We start from the raw sequence: 18,438 nt of genomic DNA on the forward strand, positions 1-18,438 counted from the left end.
GCCTGGAAGCAGTTATAGATAAATTTATTAACAACACCTTTTCTTCCTTCAAAATTTTCTGTATTGCAGAACAATTAATACTCAATAATTTAACATTTTTATTTTTTCCATTTTTTTAAATTAAGGTATTATATGTGTACATATCTTTTTTTAAAATATGTTTTATTGATTTTTTTACAGAGAGGAAGGGAGAGGGAGAGAGAGTTAGAAACATTGATGAGAGAGAAACATTAATCAGCTGCCTCCTGCACACCCCCTACTGGGGATGTGCCCGCAACCAAGGTACATGCCCTTGACTGGAATCAAACCTGGGACCCTTGAGTCCGCAGGCCGAGGCTCTATCCACTGAGCCAAACCGGTCAGGGCGATATGTGTACATATCTTACCGCTGCCCCCTCACACACACACCCCACTCCCATACATGCCCTCACCCCCCAGTGTTTTGCGTCCATTGGTTATGCTTATATGCATGCATACAAGTCCTTCAGTTGATCTCTTATCTCCCCCACCTCTCCCTAAACTTCCTGCTATAATTTGACAGTCTGTTTGATGCTTTACTGCCTCTATATCTATCTTTTTGTTCATCAGTTTATAATGTTCTTTATTATCCACAAATGAGTGAGATCATGTGGTATTTTTCTTTCATTGACTGGCTTATTTCACTTAGCATAATGTTCTCCAGTTCCATCCAGGTTGCTGCAAATAATAATTTAACTCTTAAATGGAAATTTTCTTTTTAACCTTTCTAGATGTGTTCATTCTTCTTAGAATTTAGAGCTGTGGTAGACTATTAACATCATCTATGTTAGGATTTTGGCCTGTGTCATGGGCTGTGAAAGAAGTCACAACTGAGAGAAGAGATAGATGCAGGGAGAGGGAGTTTATCTTTACTTTCCCGAAGGGAAAGGGCTGGTGCATTGCTAACCAGTGCAAGGACCAGCAGCAAACAGCTGCTCCCCCTCTTAAAGCCTGGGCGGCTGTGGCAGGTGACCAGGAAGGGAGGGGATTTCAGGGCTGAAATTCAGCAGACATCAGGGGGTTGTCTTTGAAAAGTTTGTCTTTTTTAGGCGACAGTCCAGGCAGATGTCCTAAGGAGGTGTCTTATCAGTATTTTTCCAAAGCCTGAAAAATATGCATAGAGTCACAGTTATGAAGAGTTCAAAAGAGTCTTGTTTAAAGAGAAGGGGAGAAGGGAACTTTCTATTAACTGTCCCTGAGCTGTAAAAATAGCAGGGGGTGAAGGATGCAAGAATGTAGCCTTGAGAGTAACTTGTCTTGGGGTTTGAACAGAGGGGCTGTTTGAATCAGAGGTGCTAACTATCTTGGGGTTTAATTACAGGTGCTTCTCGTAATTGTGGAAGGCCACAGCAAAGAAAAAGAAAGGCCTTTCTCTCCCAATAATCTCTTTCCGTCGTTTCATTTCATAATGAGTAAAGTGGGGTTCAAAGGACTGAAACCTTGCAAAGGCTTCAACCAACTTGGGGCTTTCAACCCTGGCTGCATGTTGGAATCAGCTGGGGCACTTTTCAAAAATCAGATGCTCCAGTCCCCCCACTAGAGATTTGAATTTAAATGGTGAGTGTGGGGCCTGTGACATTGGTATATATTTCAAAGCTCCCCTGATGATGCGAATAAGGGGTGAGTTAGATGCTCTACATTGTGCCACCTCATTTAGACTAGATTAAATAGACTTCGGGTACTATTTCTTAATGACCTAAATCACTCACTGGAGCAGAGGACATGAGCAGGGCTGGGTAGTTAGGAGGGTAGGGGATGGAGTTATACACAGATCTTGCTGGGAAGCAGATTGCTGCCCACAGGAGTGAGGGCTGGCACACAAACAGTTAAATGACCAAGGCAGTGCTACTGGGAAGATGAAAAACAAAAATGGGACTATTCAAGGAGACAGGGAAGTCAGATTGTTTCAGGATCCTAAGGTCAGATGAAGCACTTAGGAAACCTCCACCAGTGTTTTATATATATACTAGTGGCCCGGTGCATGAAATTCATTCACGGGGTGTGGGTTCTCTCAGCCCAGCCTGCACCCTCTCCAATCGGGGACCCCTTGGGAGATGTCCAACTGCCGGTTTAGGCCTGATTCCTGGGGCCTAAACCAGCAGTTGGACATCCCTCTCACAATCTGGGACCACTGGCTCCTAACCGCTCACCTGCCTGCCTGCCTGATTGCCCCTAACTGCCTCTGCCTGCCTGCCTGATTGCCCCTAACCCCTCTGCCTGACTGCCTGATTGCCCTAACCTCTCTGCCTGCCTGCCTGATCACCCCTAACTGCCTCTGCCTGCCTGCCTGATCACCCCTGACTGCCCTCCCCTGCTGGCCTGATCACCCCCAACTTCCCTCCCCTTCTGGCCTGATCCCCCTAAATGCTCTCCCCTGCTAGCCTGATTGCCCTTAACCACCTCTGCCTCAGCCCTGCCACCATGGCTTTGTCCGAAAGGTCTCTGGAAGGTCTCCCAGTCTAATTAGCATATTACTCTTTTATTAATATATATGTACATTAGGCCCAGTGCATGAAACTCATGCACAGGTATGTTCCCTAGGCGTGGCAGGTGATCAGGGCTGATCGGAGCCTTCCAGCTGCCGGCCAGGGCCTTCCTTTGTTCCATGCCACCCCCTGGTGGTCAGTGCACATCATAGCAAGCGATTTAACACCCACTCCCAGTCTCCCGGTCAAATTCCCGAGGGGACACTTTGCATATTAACCTTTTATATATATAAAGAATCCAGAATATATTTTTCACTACTTGTCTTGCCTTTTTATTCTCTTAACTAGAGGCCCAATGCACGAAATTCGTGCAAGACTAGACCTTCCTTCCCCTGGCTGCCAGAACCAGCTTCCCTCTGGCACCTGGGACTTGGGCTTCCCTCCAGCTGCTGGCAGGCACCCAGGACCCGGGCTTCCCTCACAGTCCTGGCTTTATCCGGAAGGTCATCCAGAAGGTCATCCAGTCTAATTAGCATATTACGCTTTTATTATTATAGGTAGTGACTATTGATGAATAGATCTTGATTGTCACATATTAAAATTTATCATTTACCTTTACTAGAGGCCCAGTGCACGAATTTGTGCACTGGTTAGGTCCTTTGGTCTGGCCGGCCAGCGGGAGGGACAGTGGGAGGTTGGCTGTGGGAGCACACTGATCACCAGGAGGCAGCTCCTGCATTGAGCTTCTGCTCCCTGGTGATCACTGCGCATCACAGCTACTGGCTGGTAGTCCGGTAGTCCGGTTGTCCAGTCGTAACGGTCACTTAGGCTTTTATATATATAGATGAGCAATACTATTTGTGTGCCATTGTAGAAATCTTAACCAACCATAAGGTTATAATGATAATTTTCTGTTTTCCTCTAAAAGTTTTTTTAATTCTGTTCACACTTAGATCTATAATCTATTTAGAAGTTGTTCGTGCAATATATTTAGAACTGATTTGGTGTGAAGAAGGGAATCAAGATGCACTTTTTCCCCATAAAGACATTCAATCGAGGCAGCACTGTTTATTGAAAATGTTCATTCCATCCAAAGAGTAATTTTTTATGTCATAAATCAAGTGACCATGTATGTGGGTCTGGACTCTCTGTTCTCTTCAATGTTCCATTTGTTTACTTTTCCATAAAGACCTCATTACCATGCCCTGGCCAGTGCTACTCAGTGTGTGAGCATCACCCCAGGCACCGAGCGGTCTCCAGTTCAGTCCCTGGCTGCCTGGATGTGAGCTCGCTCTCCAGTAGGGGGCGTGCAGGAGGCAGCCAATAGATGTTTCTCTCCTTCTCTCTCTAAAAATCAATCTATAATAATAAAAGCATAATATGCTAATTAGACCAGATAGCTGAATGACCTTCCGGACGTCATTTCAGACATCCTTCCAGATGAAGCCACCAAGGTGGGGACTGAGGCAGAGGCGGTTAGGGGCGATCAGGCAGGCAGGCAGGCGAGTGGTTAGGTGTGATCAGGCAGGCAGGCAGGCAAGCGGTTAGGAGCCAGCGGTCCCAGATTGTGAGAGGGATGTCCAACTGCCGGTTTAGGCCTGATCCCGCAGTCAGACCAGCAGTCAGACATCCCCCGAGGGGTCCCGGGTTGCAAGAGGGTGCAGGCTGGGCTGAGGGACCCCCCATCCCATGCACTAATTTCTTGCACCAGGTGTCTAGTAGTCATAAAAATATCTCACTATTATGATTTCTATAGCTTTATATAATAGGTCTTCCTATCTAGTACTGAAAGTTTACCAGCTTTGTTGTTGTTCAAGAGTATCTTAACTTTTCTTTGTGGCGTTTTTTCAATTACAGTTGACATTAAATATTGTATTAGTTTCAGCTGTGTACCATGGTGGTTACACATTTATATAACTTAGGAAGTGATCCCCTTGATAAGTCTAGTTCATAGCCAACTGGCACCATACATATTTATTACAATATTACTGACTATATTCACTATTCTGTACTTTATATCCCCATGACTATCCTATAACTGCCAATGTATACTTCTAAATCCCTTCAATGAGTTGAAATTGCTTGGGCTAAGGATATTCAAAAAATTTCAGTGAATTTTGTTTTGTGTTTCCTATTAAATTTTAAAATCAGCATGTCAGTTCACACACATGTACACATACATAGAGAGAGACACACACACACATACACACACAAACACTCCTGGGACATCAATTAAGATTTATTGACTCCATAAATTAATTTGGAGAAAATCAACACCTTCATAATACTAAACCTTCCTACTCATGAACATGGTATTCCTCATTATTTGAAAGTTTTATCTAATTCTCTCAAAAAAGTTTTGTAATTTTAAATATCGATGTTGTACACATTAATTGTTAGATTTACTTGTTTGATTTTTGTTGCTATTATAAGTTATATTGCCTTAAAATTACTTTCTATTGTGTGATACTATTATATGTAAATAGAATAAATTTTTGAATATAGGACATGTGTTCATTGACTTTACTGAAGACACTTAATAATTCTAATAATCTGTAATTTTTTCTTTTTTAACAGAACATGATTATATCTAATACACAACTTCGGTATACCATAAAGCAAAGCACCACTGTAAAATAATAACAATAAACATGGTATTTCATTTGCAAGGCATGAGAAATGGTTAACATCTTTAGTCATAAACAAGCTCTTAGAAACCAGTAACAGAGACACTGTAATGCAAGGAACCTGGAAAAAAATAAACTGAAATAATACAAATGACGATTAAGCGTTAAGCATATTGATGATTGCGCTGAGCAGTGACGAAGAATAATTTCTCTGCAATATGACACTGAACAGAATAAAGACACTGACACCTTTTGTTCTTCAGTGTTGAACAGTGTTGTACAGTTTGAAGTCTCATAAAACATTGATGAGTATCAACAATTGGGGGGAAAGCCGGTTTTGAATCAAAATATAAATTTGGAATATCCTTAGCCCAAGCAATTCTAATTCGTTAAAATTTTTTCAACAAATTAGTTGAACAAATTCAAAAGGAGTGATATAAAAGCATGCTTAATGCAGAGAAAATATATAACCAGTATAAGCACCCTAAAACACCACTTGCCTTTCAGTTTATCAGCACAACCCCAAAGGGTGTGCACAGAATCTATTGGTAGTAGATGATAGCGTAGGGAGTACAGTCACTAAGACTGTGGTAAGTACATATGGGGCCTGGTGAGTACCTGAAATTGAGGGAACACTTTGCAGCACACCTGAAACTAACCCAAAACAATATTGAATGTAAACTAATCGAAAAGTAAAAAGAGACATAACACTGGGAGATGGGGATTAGAATTAAAAGGAAAGCAAAGGTACATAAAATAACAGATGTCTATGTTATCTAAAAGCTAAGAAAGATTACTTTAATGAATACATTTTAAATCTACCCCACGATAAGTAAAATCAGAACTACGTGGGAGCCCTGGAGGAAGGCCTTGCAATGGCGCGTCCCAGGCTTCTGGGTGTTACCGTCGCCAGCACCCCGTCTCCTGGGATGCAGTCCAGCAGCAGCAATGGAGACAGTCAGCATGCTGCTCACGGTCCTCTCCATGCCGCCCTTTAGGTCGCCTTGGAACATGAGCTTCCTCACTCCTGTGTTCCACGTCGGCAGGGAGTGTCCGTGGCAACGCACAAAGGAGGCCTCTCCACGCCTTCCTGACGACGGTCCTTGGGTCTGTAAGAGGGTGGCAGGAGCCGTGGCAGGTGTTCCTGTTCAGTCATCACAATCACATCGCCAACAGGTTGTAATTTTTTCAATATTTTACATGCACAATCATGTTATTTGCAAATTGTGATGTTATCATTTATTCCTATTGAGTCTGTTTTCATCATCTGACTTTATTGCATTGGTATTGTCTTCCAGTTCAATGTTAGAAGCAGTGTAAGCAAGACGTCCTTGGCTCATTCTTGACCTCTACGGGAAAGTTCAAGAACTCAGTCTTAAATATGATGTTGACTATGGGCTTTTAAAGGTGATCACCAGAATAAGATTTTAGGGTTTATTTTCCACTAACTGGTACTGACGGTTATCAAATCAGTTTTTTGTATTTGGTCGTGTGTTTGCTGAGTATTTTTCATATGCAAACACTCTCTCTAGCATCTTGCTGTTGTAAAGATGAAACATCTAACACTATGTAATGATAGCTGTAAAAAAATTAGGAGTATGCCAGTTTTATTGCCCTTTTTAAAATATATCTAAAACATTCTTAACATGTCAATTCTGCTGAAATACATGACAAAGCAGAGGTCTCTGTTTATGGAAGTTTGAGCAGCTGAGGTCCAGAGCTGGGCTTCCAGCTGACACGCATGTTATTACTTTTGGGGAAACAGGCTGAACCTCCTGCCAAACTCCCCTGACAAGTGTGACACTTATGGTGGCTCGTTGACCTCGCCTCCCTGCACGGCCACGGCCACCTGGATTGTTTTCCAAGCTACAGTTATCCTCTCTGAAAGCCAGGTCATCTCGGAAATGCCAACAAATAAAGTAACTTGAAGGAATCTAAAAAGAATGATTTTCTAAGCTTTACTAGCAGAATATGCTTTAAAGCGTTTACTGATGCCCTTGAAGCAGGAATGTTCAATTATATGTTAAATTATCTTCCTTTTAGTTGGCTGTTTCTGCAAAGTTCTTCCAATGCAACAGTCTGTTTACATCATGCTGATGGACTGCTTACAAAACAATTTTCAAGACCAACAGAACCAGTTCTCTAGGCGGGTGACTTCCTCTTATACTGGAAAGAAAGAGACCCTTGAAGCAGGTGTGTATTGAAATACCATTTTTCTACAACTCACAGATTCAATGCTATAGGAGATAAGTCTGATACAATGGAAAGCATAAAGACAAACGTTTTTAGAAACATTTTGATTATTAGGTTTTTAGCTCTACACAATCTATTTAACTTCTCTAAATCTTAGTTACCACAGTCATAAAATGGCCCTTTAAAAAATCTGTTCTTCCCACATGAACAACCCTATTCTGTGGATGAGAAACACTGCGATTCAGTAAGGAAGTGAGTTTTCTAAGACATGGTAATAGAAGGCAAATCCACGCTATGGAACTCGCCTGTGCTCAGAGCTGTAAGAGAGAAATGAATAGGCGACCGAGGTGTCCGGAGCTTGGAGAGATCGCGTCTGGTTGGGGTGATCAGGGAGCCTCAGCGAGAGAACCACATGTGAGCTGAGCCCTGACATGTGATTTGGGTTGTAAATTATTTGTCTGTGTACACTGCAAACAGATAATTTTCAAATTGAAGGGAATTCTTAAGTGTCCCCCCATTGAGGGTGGAAAGAGAGGTGCAGTGGCATCATATCCTAGGTCCTATTGCTGCAGCCCATCATCCCCTAAGTGTGCTCCTGTCTGCGCATGTCTGTGCATTTCATTCACCACAGGATTCCCGTGAGGTTAGAGTCATTTCAAATTCCCCGTCAATCCTGGGTAAGCAAACTGTGTGCCTTAGTGCTCTTCTTGTTGTACAAAAACACGGGGAAGAATCTTTTAAATCTGTGTTTATACTATTGGAAACATTCCCCCTCCTGTGTGGAAGGGAAGACCTCAGCAATTGTCGGGGGGAAGGGTCTTATTCCCTCCCCTGACTGGGTGACACTTCTCTTTCTCCCCTAGTCTTCTCTTCCTCCTCCCCCTCCTCCTCCTCCTCCTCTTTCTCCTCCCCCTCTTCCTCCTTCTCCTCCTCCTCCCCCTCTTCCTCCCTCCCTCTTCCTCCTCTTCCCCCTCTTCCTCCTCCTCCTCCTTCTTCTCCTTCCCCTCTTCCTCCTCCCTCTCTTCTTCCTCCTCTTTCTCCTCTTCCCCCTCTTCCTCCCCCTCTTTCTCCTTCTCCTCCTCCTCCCTCTCTTCCTCCTCCCCCTCCTCCCCGTTTTCCTTCTCCTCCTCCCCTCTTCCTTCTCCTCCTCCTCCTCGTCCTCTTCCTCTTTCTCCTCCTTCCTCTCTTCCTCCTCCTCCTCCTTCTCCTCCTCCTCCTCTTCCCCCTCCCCCCAGCTCTGTCTTTTTCTTCTCCTCTCCTCCTCTTGCTTTTCCACGTCTTTGCTCATTCGAGTGGCGGTTATCAGCTCCTGGCACTGCCAAGCGGCCTGGCAGAGCCAGTGGTAAGCCAGGGGTCTTCCTGTTTGTGTCACTGAGGGCATTGTCCAAAATATACATCACCCCATTTCCTGGTATTCATGGAAAACCCCACAAAATCCTGGGCAGGGAAGCGCAGAGCAGCCCACGTGGGCATGTCCATGACATACCAGACCCCTGCAGGGCCCTACCTGAGAGCAGTTGAGAACCCTCCTGCTGATGACCTGAGAATAAATGAATGGTGGCCCAGGAACTTCTAGGCTGAGACCGAGTTTCAGGTCCGAGCAATGCTAGTCAGTGGTACCTGCTGTAATGAAATCTTTTTTCTAAGCACCCAGAAACCTAGAACTTACCTTGGCAGGGATGCAGGGAGGATGTTTGGTGGCACCTGGGAAAGGGGTGGATAGAGGCAGCATGCGGGGGAGAACTGGCCATGGACTATAGCTGCTCAAGTCGGTGCCACATGGAACTGTGTGTGAAACACGCTGGCAGCAGTAACCACCTGGGTCAGATCCGCACGGGGTGGACCTGCGGGCTCAGCAAAGAAGGGAAAATCCCGCGTGTTAAATAGTCACCGAGGAATCCTGCTTCCACAACAGGTCTATTCAGACTCCAGTTCAATTTTATTCCCAGTTTGACCTGTAAAAAGGGAATAAAAATAGTATCTACTTATATGAGATTTTTGCAAGGAAAAAAATGACATCGCGTCTTGAAGGTGCTCAGCATTCTCACTTGGCACATTCTGTTAAATCAATGGTGACTATTTGTTACATTTGATTAGAAACACAGCCACGGGGCTAGGACTTGAGAATTCCCTACGAAAGTGAAAGTGAATGCAGCTTCCCGAATGATCCTAGGGTCACATCCTGCTGCTTTCTGTTCCTAGTCCGCATGGAGATCGGCCTTGGCCAATTGTGCGTGTGTGTGCGTGTGTGTGTGTGTGTGTGTGCGTGTGTGTGTGTGTGTGTGTGTGTGTGCGTGTGTGTGTGTGTGTGTGTGTGTGTGTGTGTCTCCTCCCACACCTCCCATCCCAGACAGAGGAGGTGGGAGGAGGGGAAGGGGGGTCACTGAAGGAGGGGGGCTGTGGTTATGAATCGAGTTGGGTGGAGGGAGGGGCTGTATTATCTGAACCGCCTCCCTCATATTATTAGCACCAAGAATTGCTACAAAGAACAGAGGATGCGATGACTCTCCACGACCTATGGAATATGAAGCACAGCTCCTGCTGGGAGCGTGGGGCCATTCTGGGCTTAGCTGTGTGTCAAGAGAATCGCATGACTTTGGAATTTTTATTTATTTATTTATTTTTAGAACACAGGGAGGGATTCAAGTTCTGTGGGATGCTGGTTTTTTTCTTTGGCTTTGGTGAGAATAAATAGTATGGGCTTTGGCCTAATGTTGTCTCCTTTTAAACAAAAACTATGGAAATAACCAAGAATCTGAAAGAGCTCACACAGGCTTTTACCAAAACGTCGATCATCGCTGTTGGCCCTCACCATCGGCACAGCCATCTGCTGTGCGCAGCCCTTTCTCTCCCTGCCCCTCCTCCCCAAAGCCTTCTTAGCTGGACTCCTTGCCCTTTGCTTTGTTCTTTCGTCTGTTGTGTTGTGAGTTGCCCTATAAATTTCCATCTTGGGTATCAAGTATCTGTGTGCCCCCAGGTTTGGACAAACCTTCCCTTCTATATGGAAGGTCTGATTTAGAGGTTGCAGTCTGATATAACAGAAACGTATTCCATACCAATTTGGCTAAAAGCTAGCAGTAGTTGGTAGGACACTTCTGGAAGGTGTGAAATCAATATTTGTTCATCCTCACTGGAGGATATTTTTCCATTGATATTTTAGAGAGAGTGAGGGAGAGAGGGGGGAGGAAGAAGAGAGGGAGAGAGAGAGAGGGAGGGAGGGAGAGAGAGAAAGATTGATGTGAGAGAGACACATGGATTCGTTGTCTTCCCCCACCGGCCCCCACCGCAGTCTGGGATTCAACCTGCAACCCAGGTACGTTCCCTTGACAAGGAATTGAACCCAGTCCTGGGGCCGAGCTCTAACCATGAAACTACACCTTCCAGGGCAGTCCCTATATTTTGGTGCCAGCCTTAAACATAAAAACTAAGGTTTGGCATCCAACTGATCCAGAAAATTATCATCTGAGAGAAATGACATTTGACTAGCAAATGTACATAGCCATATGAAGAGGGATTGAGTACTGTACTAATGGGGAAAATGAGACATTTTTGGGGGGCTAGCAATCTGAATCTGTACCGGTAACCTACTGCACATTCTTATTAGCCTGTAGTCTAGCCACTGCCCCTTTAATTGTCTGTTCCTGCAAGACCTGGTTACTCCCATTTTAGAGAGGCCATAAGCTATCCCCAGACAGAGTTATCAGTGCTGGTGCCAGGCCAGGCCAGGCCTTTAGTTGTGGTCTCAAGGTCCCAGCACATGGGGCTCTTGCAAAGGGGACCGGAAACTCCTTATTTGGGAGACAAAGGGCTAGAAAGATATAAAAAGGGGAGGCTCCCTCCATGTTTTTGCTCAGGATTTGGAGAGAAACAGTCTCCCCTGAGTCCTGTGCCGGTACATGTGAAATGTCTGAAAATAAATGGGTTTTTCCTGTGCCTCCGGTACTCCTGCATATTTTTCAGTCGCCTGGTAAATTCTGTAACAGTATGATATTTATGCTTTAAAAATCTATATAAAATTTATAGTGAGACCCTTGTGAACATTTCATGATTGAAAAAAGTGAGTGGAATTTTGCGATCTGGAAAAGCAGAAAGCTGGTTGAGACAGGTCCAGGTTTACTATAATAGGACAGTGATTTTCAACCTTTTCCACATCATGGCACACATAAACTAATTACTAAAATTCTGTGGCACAAAAAGAAACATATTTTTTGCCCATCAGACAAAAAAAAAAAAAGTATAAGTTTGATTCATTCACACCAGATGGCGATTGTGTTGGCTGCTGTCATTTTATCTATTTGACAATCTAAAGGAAAAGAGGTCAGTGCCCCGACTAAACAGTCAGGTGCTGGGTGTTTTGGAAATTCTTGCGGCACCACCACTGGTTGACAACCTCTGTAATCGGCGGGTGTGCTATGGGAGGAAACCCTGGGAAAGGGGACAGCGTGCTTGGAGCCACAAAATGGCCAGAGGGTCCCAGGTGGGTCAGGGGTCCCAGGTGGGTCAGGGGTCCCATGTGGTTTATGGCTGTGCTTCTTAAGCCTCTGACACCTGTGGTAAAGGAACATGTTTTGTTTTGTTTTGTTTTCTTCAATTTCCAATCTGCTGAGACCAATACTTTTATAAAATCCAACAACAATGTATTACTAGAAAAATAGTCATGTTATATAAAAATTATACCTATTTTTTTGTCTGATCAGCAAAAAATATATTTTTCTGTTGTGCCACAGAATTTTAGTAATTAGTTTATGTGTGCCATGATGTGGAAAAGGTTGAAAATCACTGTCCTAGTATATTAAATCTGGACCTGTCTCAACCAGCTTTCTGCTTTTCCAGATTGCAAAATTCCACTCATTTTTTTCAATCATAAAATGTAAATGCTAACTTTCTATTTCTTTTTTTTATTAATTGAATGTAAATGCTAACTTTCTGTTTATTTTTATTTATTTATTGAATTTATTAGAATGACATTGGTTCGCAATACCCTACAGCATTCAAGTGTACAATTCAATGACACATCACCTGCTCACTGCATCGCGAGCCATGGCCCCAAGCAACCTCTATTTCCATCCACCAGACACCTGCAGCCACTGTGGAAAACAGTACGGAGTTTCCTCAAAAAGTTAAAAAGCAGGGAACTGCTTTTTGACCCAGCGATCCCACTTCTGGGCGTACATCTTACGAATCCTGAAGCACTAATTGGGAAGACTGTGTACACCCCTATGTTCATTGCAGCATTGTTTACAACAGCCAAGATCTGGAAGCAGCCCAAGTGCCCATCAGTAGATGAGTGGGTAAAGACGCTATGGTACATGGGATACTACATGGTCATACAAAAGAAGGAAATCTTACCTTTTGTGCAGCATAGATGGACCCGAACAGTATTGTGCTAAGTGAAAGAAGCCAGTCCGAGAAGGACAAATAACGTTCCATTTCTGTACATAACTCATCTCGGACCAGGGAAAAGCAGTTCCCTGACGGACAACGGGCTGCCCAGCACTCCGAGGAGCTCTTGTTAGGGAATGGCGGAGCTGGCCCTTGAAGGAGGTTGGAGCTAGACCGCCAGGAATCTTGTGCATGATTAAAGAATTCCAAACTTTATGCTCTCAAATCTGCCATAAATTATCTTCCTGAATTTACTTGCACTGCAGGTTAACTCGCTTAACACTTCTGTGCTGAACAGTTGTTTGATAAAACATATATCTAACAACCTATTTGGGCTTTGCAGATATGGATTAGTATCCCATCAGTTGCCTGGAATTTTTTTCCTTTTAAATAAATAACCTGGTTTGTGGAAATTTGGGTTTGTTTGGGTAAGGGAACACTATATCATCCCGGTTTCCCCTCCCCGTTTCTCTGTCTTGTATCTGTTATCATCTGAGTAGGTTGGATTTTACATCAGATTTCTTAGGGACCAGAACTGACCTGTGAGCCCCTGAATCTTGTTTTCCTGAGCTCTTACAACCTCCTTCCAGGCACCAGGTTTCAAGATGCTGCGCGTATGTGGGGCCAGACTGGACCAGCTGGGGCTCCCCCTCTGCAGAGCTTCACCCCAAACCTGTGATGGCCCTGAGGCAGGAGGATGTGAATGCTTGGGCAAGGAGGGCACCTCGGGCTCAGGCACATCAAAGGGATCCCACCCTGGGATACAGCCTTCCAATTGGAGGGCATTCACAATAAGTTAAACATTTAAAAATTTTAAAATATGTGGGAATAAAATGACCCTGTGAGTGAAAATTAAGGAGCATCTGAGTGAGAATAAAATGTCTGTGAGAGTCATTTAAATACCACAGGGCAATATTCCTTTATTTTGGTTATAATAAGACTAGAGGCCCAGTGCACGAAATTTGTCCACTTGTGGTGGGCGGGGGGTGGGGGGACTCTCTTAGCCAGGCCTGTGCCCTCTTGCAGTCCGGGAGTCCCGTGATCGATCGCCCCACAGAAGGAAGCCCTGCCCACCCACCACAGTGCCACCAGCCAGGTAGCCTGGGTCTCCCTCTGCAAGGCAATCAATTGTGGGGCTCTGAAATTGATCACTCCAAAGAGGTAGGCCCCGCCCACCTAGCCAAGGGTCCGCCATCAATCACCCTGCAGAGGGAGGCCTCACCCACCTGCCGCAGCCTGCTGGTCGGTGGCCTGGGCCTCCCTCTTTGGGGTGATCGTGGGGGCCCACCGACCAATCACATCGCACCCACCTTGGCTGGCCTGGTGCCAGTGCATATCATAGTGTGGTCGTCCAGATGGTTGTTCTGCTGTTTGGCCGTTGGGTTGATTTGCATATTACGCTTTTATTATTATAGATTGCTAGTTGGAATCCTTACCTGAGTCCAGAATTCAACCAGTAAGTATTCTTTTTAATCCTATCCCATGCTGTCTCTGACCGAGAGGTGCAGGGGCTGCTTTTAGAAGGAGATGACATCCCTCAGTCATTCTCTCCTTTCCTTCATGGTGGCCCTCGTTACGGGCCTGAGGAGACCCGGCCACTAAGGACACCCTGTCTTTGTCTCCTGGGACCTGCCTCTGGAAGTGCTGCACTGAGTAGGGTGTGTTGGTGAGAGTTTGCCTTGCCAGCCCCGTGTGAAGCCTTTGCATTCATCACTCCCTCTACCCTTCACAATGATCTTACGATAGAGGCTTGACCCCTACCTTCATCTGAAAGGTACATGTTTCCTCTCCCTGAACCATTTGGAAATATGTGGCAGACATCATGACACTTCACTCCTCAATGCTCAGTGTGCATTTCAGTATCATTTTCCTGAATAACCATCATATCATTTTCACACTGAGAATAATTCCATCATATCACCTCACATAGTCCATTTCAAATTCCCCATTGTCCCAAACACTTTTATAGCCTTTTATTTTAAGTGAAGCTTAAGCTGGAAATCAATCATAGAAAAATATCAAGAAATTAGTAAATATTTGAAAATTCAAATAACCCATAGGTCAAAGAGACATTAAAAATATTTTGAACTGAAATGAAAGGGAAAATATAACATATCAAAATTTTTGTACATTAATTATTATTTCAATACTAGAGGCCCAGTGCATGAAAATCGTGCATGGGTATCGTCCCTAGGCCTGGCCTGTGATCAGGGCCATCTTCCCCAGCTGCCGGCAGCCGGCCCCGCCCCCTGCCGCCACCCACACCTGGTTCCTTGCTCGCCATGGGGTGATGGGAGTCTGACGGCTGGGGAAGGGACCGAGAGATGGTCAGTGTGCCTCATAGTGACTGATGGAGTGGTTTTTCTGGTCGTTCCGCTGTTAGGGTCAATTTACATATTACCCTTTTATTATATAGGATCTATCTGTACTCCCAGCCTTTAAAACCCCCAAAACCAAGAACCCAGCAGGTGCTCTCCCTTTCCCTTCCCCAAGGGTATGCATCTCCTAAACTCTAAGGGTCCCCATGAGACTTGCCCCCAGGGAAGTAATGAGTAGCAGTAGCTCATTCAGAGCTCACCCGTGAACCTGTCCCAAGGCCCCCCTTTCTCTGACTCAGCAGTGAGCTGACAGAAGCCCCACCTTGGCTCACTTCTTTTTTTTTTTTAATATATTTTTATTGATTTCAGAGGGGAAGGGAGAGGGAGAGAGAAACATCAATGATGAGAGAGAATTATTGATTGGCTGCCTCCTGCATGCCCCTTACTGGGGATCAAGCCTGCAACCCTGGCATGTGCCCTTGACCAGAATCAAACCCAGGACCTTTCAGTCAAACCAGCTAGGGTGGCTCACTTCTTTGCCATAGCATTTCCTGGGAGCCAAAGAAGCCCCCCTAGGGTCTCCCCTATTGCTCCTTCTATCCTAGGCCCTTCCTTGTTTCACTGTTCCCAGCTTTAATACATGTCCTCTCAAAATCACTTGGACTTGAGGTGGTGAAATCTTTCCTGCACGAAATCAACAGCCAGCCCAAGGCAGACCAGTCCAGACCTGGTCCCCTTTCCGGTAACAGTAACTTCTATGCTTAGTTTGGTCTTAACTTGAGTAGGCACTCATATGCCAACCTGCAATTAAGGAAACTAAGCTCTAAGTCTAAGAGAAGAACATTGCCCAGGCCCTACATCTAGAAAGTGTGGGGGCTGGACTGAACCCCGCCCCAGTCCTACCTGAGGCTCTTCCCCCTACCCCTCAGGTTTACTCTGATCAGCTGCCTGGCGGACAGCTCAGGAGCCTGGGAGGGGAGGGAGGCAGCTGGCCAGGGAGTTGCTAGTCTGAGTGATACCAGGGCTGCAGAACCTTGGTAAGCCTGCCTTCTAGTGGCATATTCCAAAGCGTTTCCTACTAAATACCAATTCCCTAAAGACCTTCCCCCTGGTGAGGACAAATTTCCTGCAGAGAATATAAAAAAATAAAAGGAAAGAGAGAAAGCAAGAGACAGCGCCTTCAGTTCTTGTGCCTCTGCAGGAAGCTTGGGAATGCCAAGGTCTCACTTTCGAGAAAGAACATCCCATAATGGGGGGTGGGGGGGTGGGAGGGGGAGGGAGAGGAGACATATGCAATACTTTAAACAATGAAGAATGTTTTAAAAAGTAGAACACCTGAGCACCTTAGCGCAGGCGTATGGTACGTGGTTGGTGTAGTGTCTTCTCTTTATTTCCCACCACAATCTGGTACATATAAGGGCCAATCAATACTTGTGAATCCATTCCAATGTGGATTGCACACGTCGAAAGGTGTTTTAGAGGCAGAAAGACCTAGTCAGAGGAGAAACCTCACCCTTGAGGTCAGCTCTCAGCCTTCACTCTGCTCCACCTGACCCAGACAGCAGCTGGCCCCTCCACACAGCCCCGCCCACCTCCCTTCTAGCGCCGGGAAGTCCAGAACATCCTCTCAGGGACAGAAACACCAGTTACCCCCACTCAGTTGAGACTGTCATCAGGGGAAGGAAAAGAGGGGTGGGGTGCCCTGAGATTGCAGGTTAGAGGGTTGTGTACAGATCAACACCCAAGTGGTTTGGATCAAGACCTGCGGTGCTACTGTAGACCCAATTTTAGACTCTTGGGGCTGAGGCAGGGGCCAGGGAGCCTCCCCAGGCCTCCGCTGACAAAGGGGGACAGGCAAATGGATGTGGTTGCACCGGAGGCGGCTGCATCGTCACACAGCTGTCCTGACAGCGGGTGGATGCACAGCCTTTCTTCACAGAGGCAGGTAGCAAAGAAGGTGAAATGTGATTGACAGGTCATTTCTGCCAACAGCCGGGCTCAGCTCCTCTTTTTTCTTAAATGAGACGGTGCAGGGGAACATAAGCCTCCCCGTGTTTGTCTCTGGCTTACACCAGATCCTCGCGCACAAATCGGGTAAAGCTCACTCTGCTTCTCTGTAACCTCAGAAAATATGGTCTCTCAAGTGAATGGAAGAGGACTCACCATCAGGCCTCCTGCCAAGCAGACAGCTTCGGAGCTGGCATGCTCCCCACCCTCTCCCATCTGCCCCCTTCTCTAGGTGTTGGACAGCTCCCCTTCCCCCCCAGACTGGCCCTGGAGAGAGTAGATGCGTTTCATTCATTGTCTCCACCTCTCCTCAGACCTGTTCACATCCCGCCAGGGTTTGCATCAGGCCCTGCAGGGGGCGTGGGGAGAAGAGGGCTGGTTGTGGGGAAACTGCCCAGCAGCAGGCAGCTCAGCCCTCAGAGAGAAGCCACACGTGGCCGGACACAGGGAGAGGCGGAAGACCTGGTCACGGAACACTGCGAAGGCAGGGCCGAGGGCAGTGGCCACCGCGCACAGAGGGAGCACCACTGGAGATGCACAGAGACAACCGAGGTTGAATGTCACGTTTTATTGATGGCCAGATACAGTTCCACACAGCAACCCTCCCCCCGACCCCCACCCCTTTCTCCAAGGGTTTACAGAGCATTATAAGTGGTCCATATTTACAAGTCAATAAAAGGCAGGACAGACAGATTTTTAAAACACCTTTTCTCCCATCTAAGAAAAGCCCTTAGGTCTTCTGCCCTGAGAGATGCCTGTGAGAGCGCTCCCTACCAGTCCACAAGTCTCCTCCCCCCATACAGTCCACAAGTCCCCCCCATACAGTCCACAAGTCTCCCCCATACAGTCCACAAGTCTCCTCCCCCCATTCAGTCCACAAGTCTCCCCCCTCCCGCTGTGCAGTATTAAATGCGCAGAGCAGAGGAACCACGGCTGATTTCCTGTCTCTGGTGACCTCACTCGGCCCATTTCCACTGCTTGCTGCGGTGGCAGCTTCAAGTGCTCCTCCTCGAGCTGCAGGGGGTGGGGGCAGGGTGCCCCAGGGCCTCCCACTAAGGTCCTGACTCCAAGGGAGGGATGGAAACTACTCCACATGCCCAGCAGGCACCTCCTCTGCCTTGATATGAAGACGGAGAGGACTTGAATCAGCAAGATCCAGCTAGTGTTCCTGGGCTGGAGCGGGTGGGGGCAGGGGTGACTGCTCCGGGGCCCTAGGGTGCTGGGACAGTGGCTCCAGAGCAGGCGGAAGCTGCCAGCCCCCCAATGGCTGCCACTCAGAGGGAGGAGGCTGCCCCCACCTGTGTAGGGCCCAGCCCCTTTGGGCCATGAGTGGCCTGGGGTCCCCCAGATGAGTCCCTATGCCACCAGCCTCCACCTGTGAGAAGGGCTGTTGGAGGGGAGCAGGAAGTAGACCCAGGGCTGCAAGGCTGAAGCCCGAGGACAGAGAGTGATGGAAGCTTCCGGGCT

At 46.4% G+C, this 18,438-nt stretch overlaps 1 long non-coding RNA gene across 1 annotated transcript in view; it reads left to right on the top strand.

The window, feature by feature from the left end:
• Window positions 1-13,250, top strand: part of LOC307110460 — a 28,359-nt gene extending 15,109 nt beyond the window's left edge. Inside the window, exons 3-6 of the long non-coding RNA XR_013814443.1 lie at window positions 6,070-6,247; window positions 6,370-6,478; window positions 7,115-7,264; window positions 12,225-13,250. This is a non-coding gene — a long non-coding RNA (uncharacterized lncRNA). The remainder of the gene's footprint in view (window positions 1-6,069; window positions 6,248-6,369; window positions 6,479-7,114; window positions 7,265-12,224) is intronic.
• Window positions 13,251-18,438: the final 5,188 nt, after the last annotated feature.

This window comes from Cnephaeus nilssonii (assembly GCF_951640355.1).
Source record: "Cnephaeus nilssonii genome assembly, chromosome: 14".
Lineage (NCBI taxonomy): Eukaryota > Metazoa > Chordata > Mammalia > Chiroptera > Vespertilionidae > Cnephaeus > Cnephaeus nilssonii.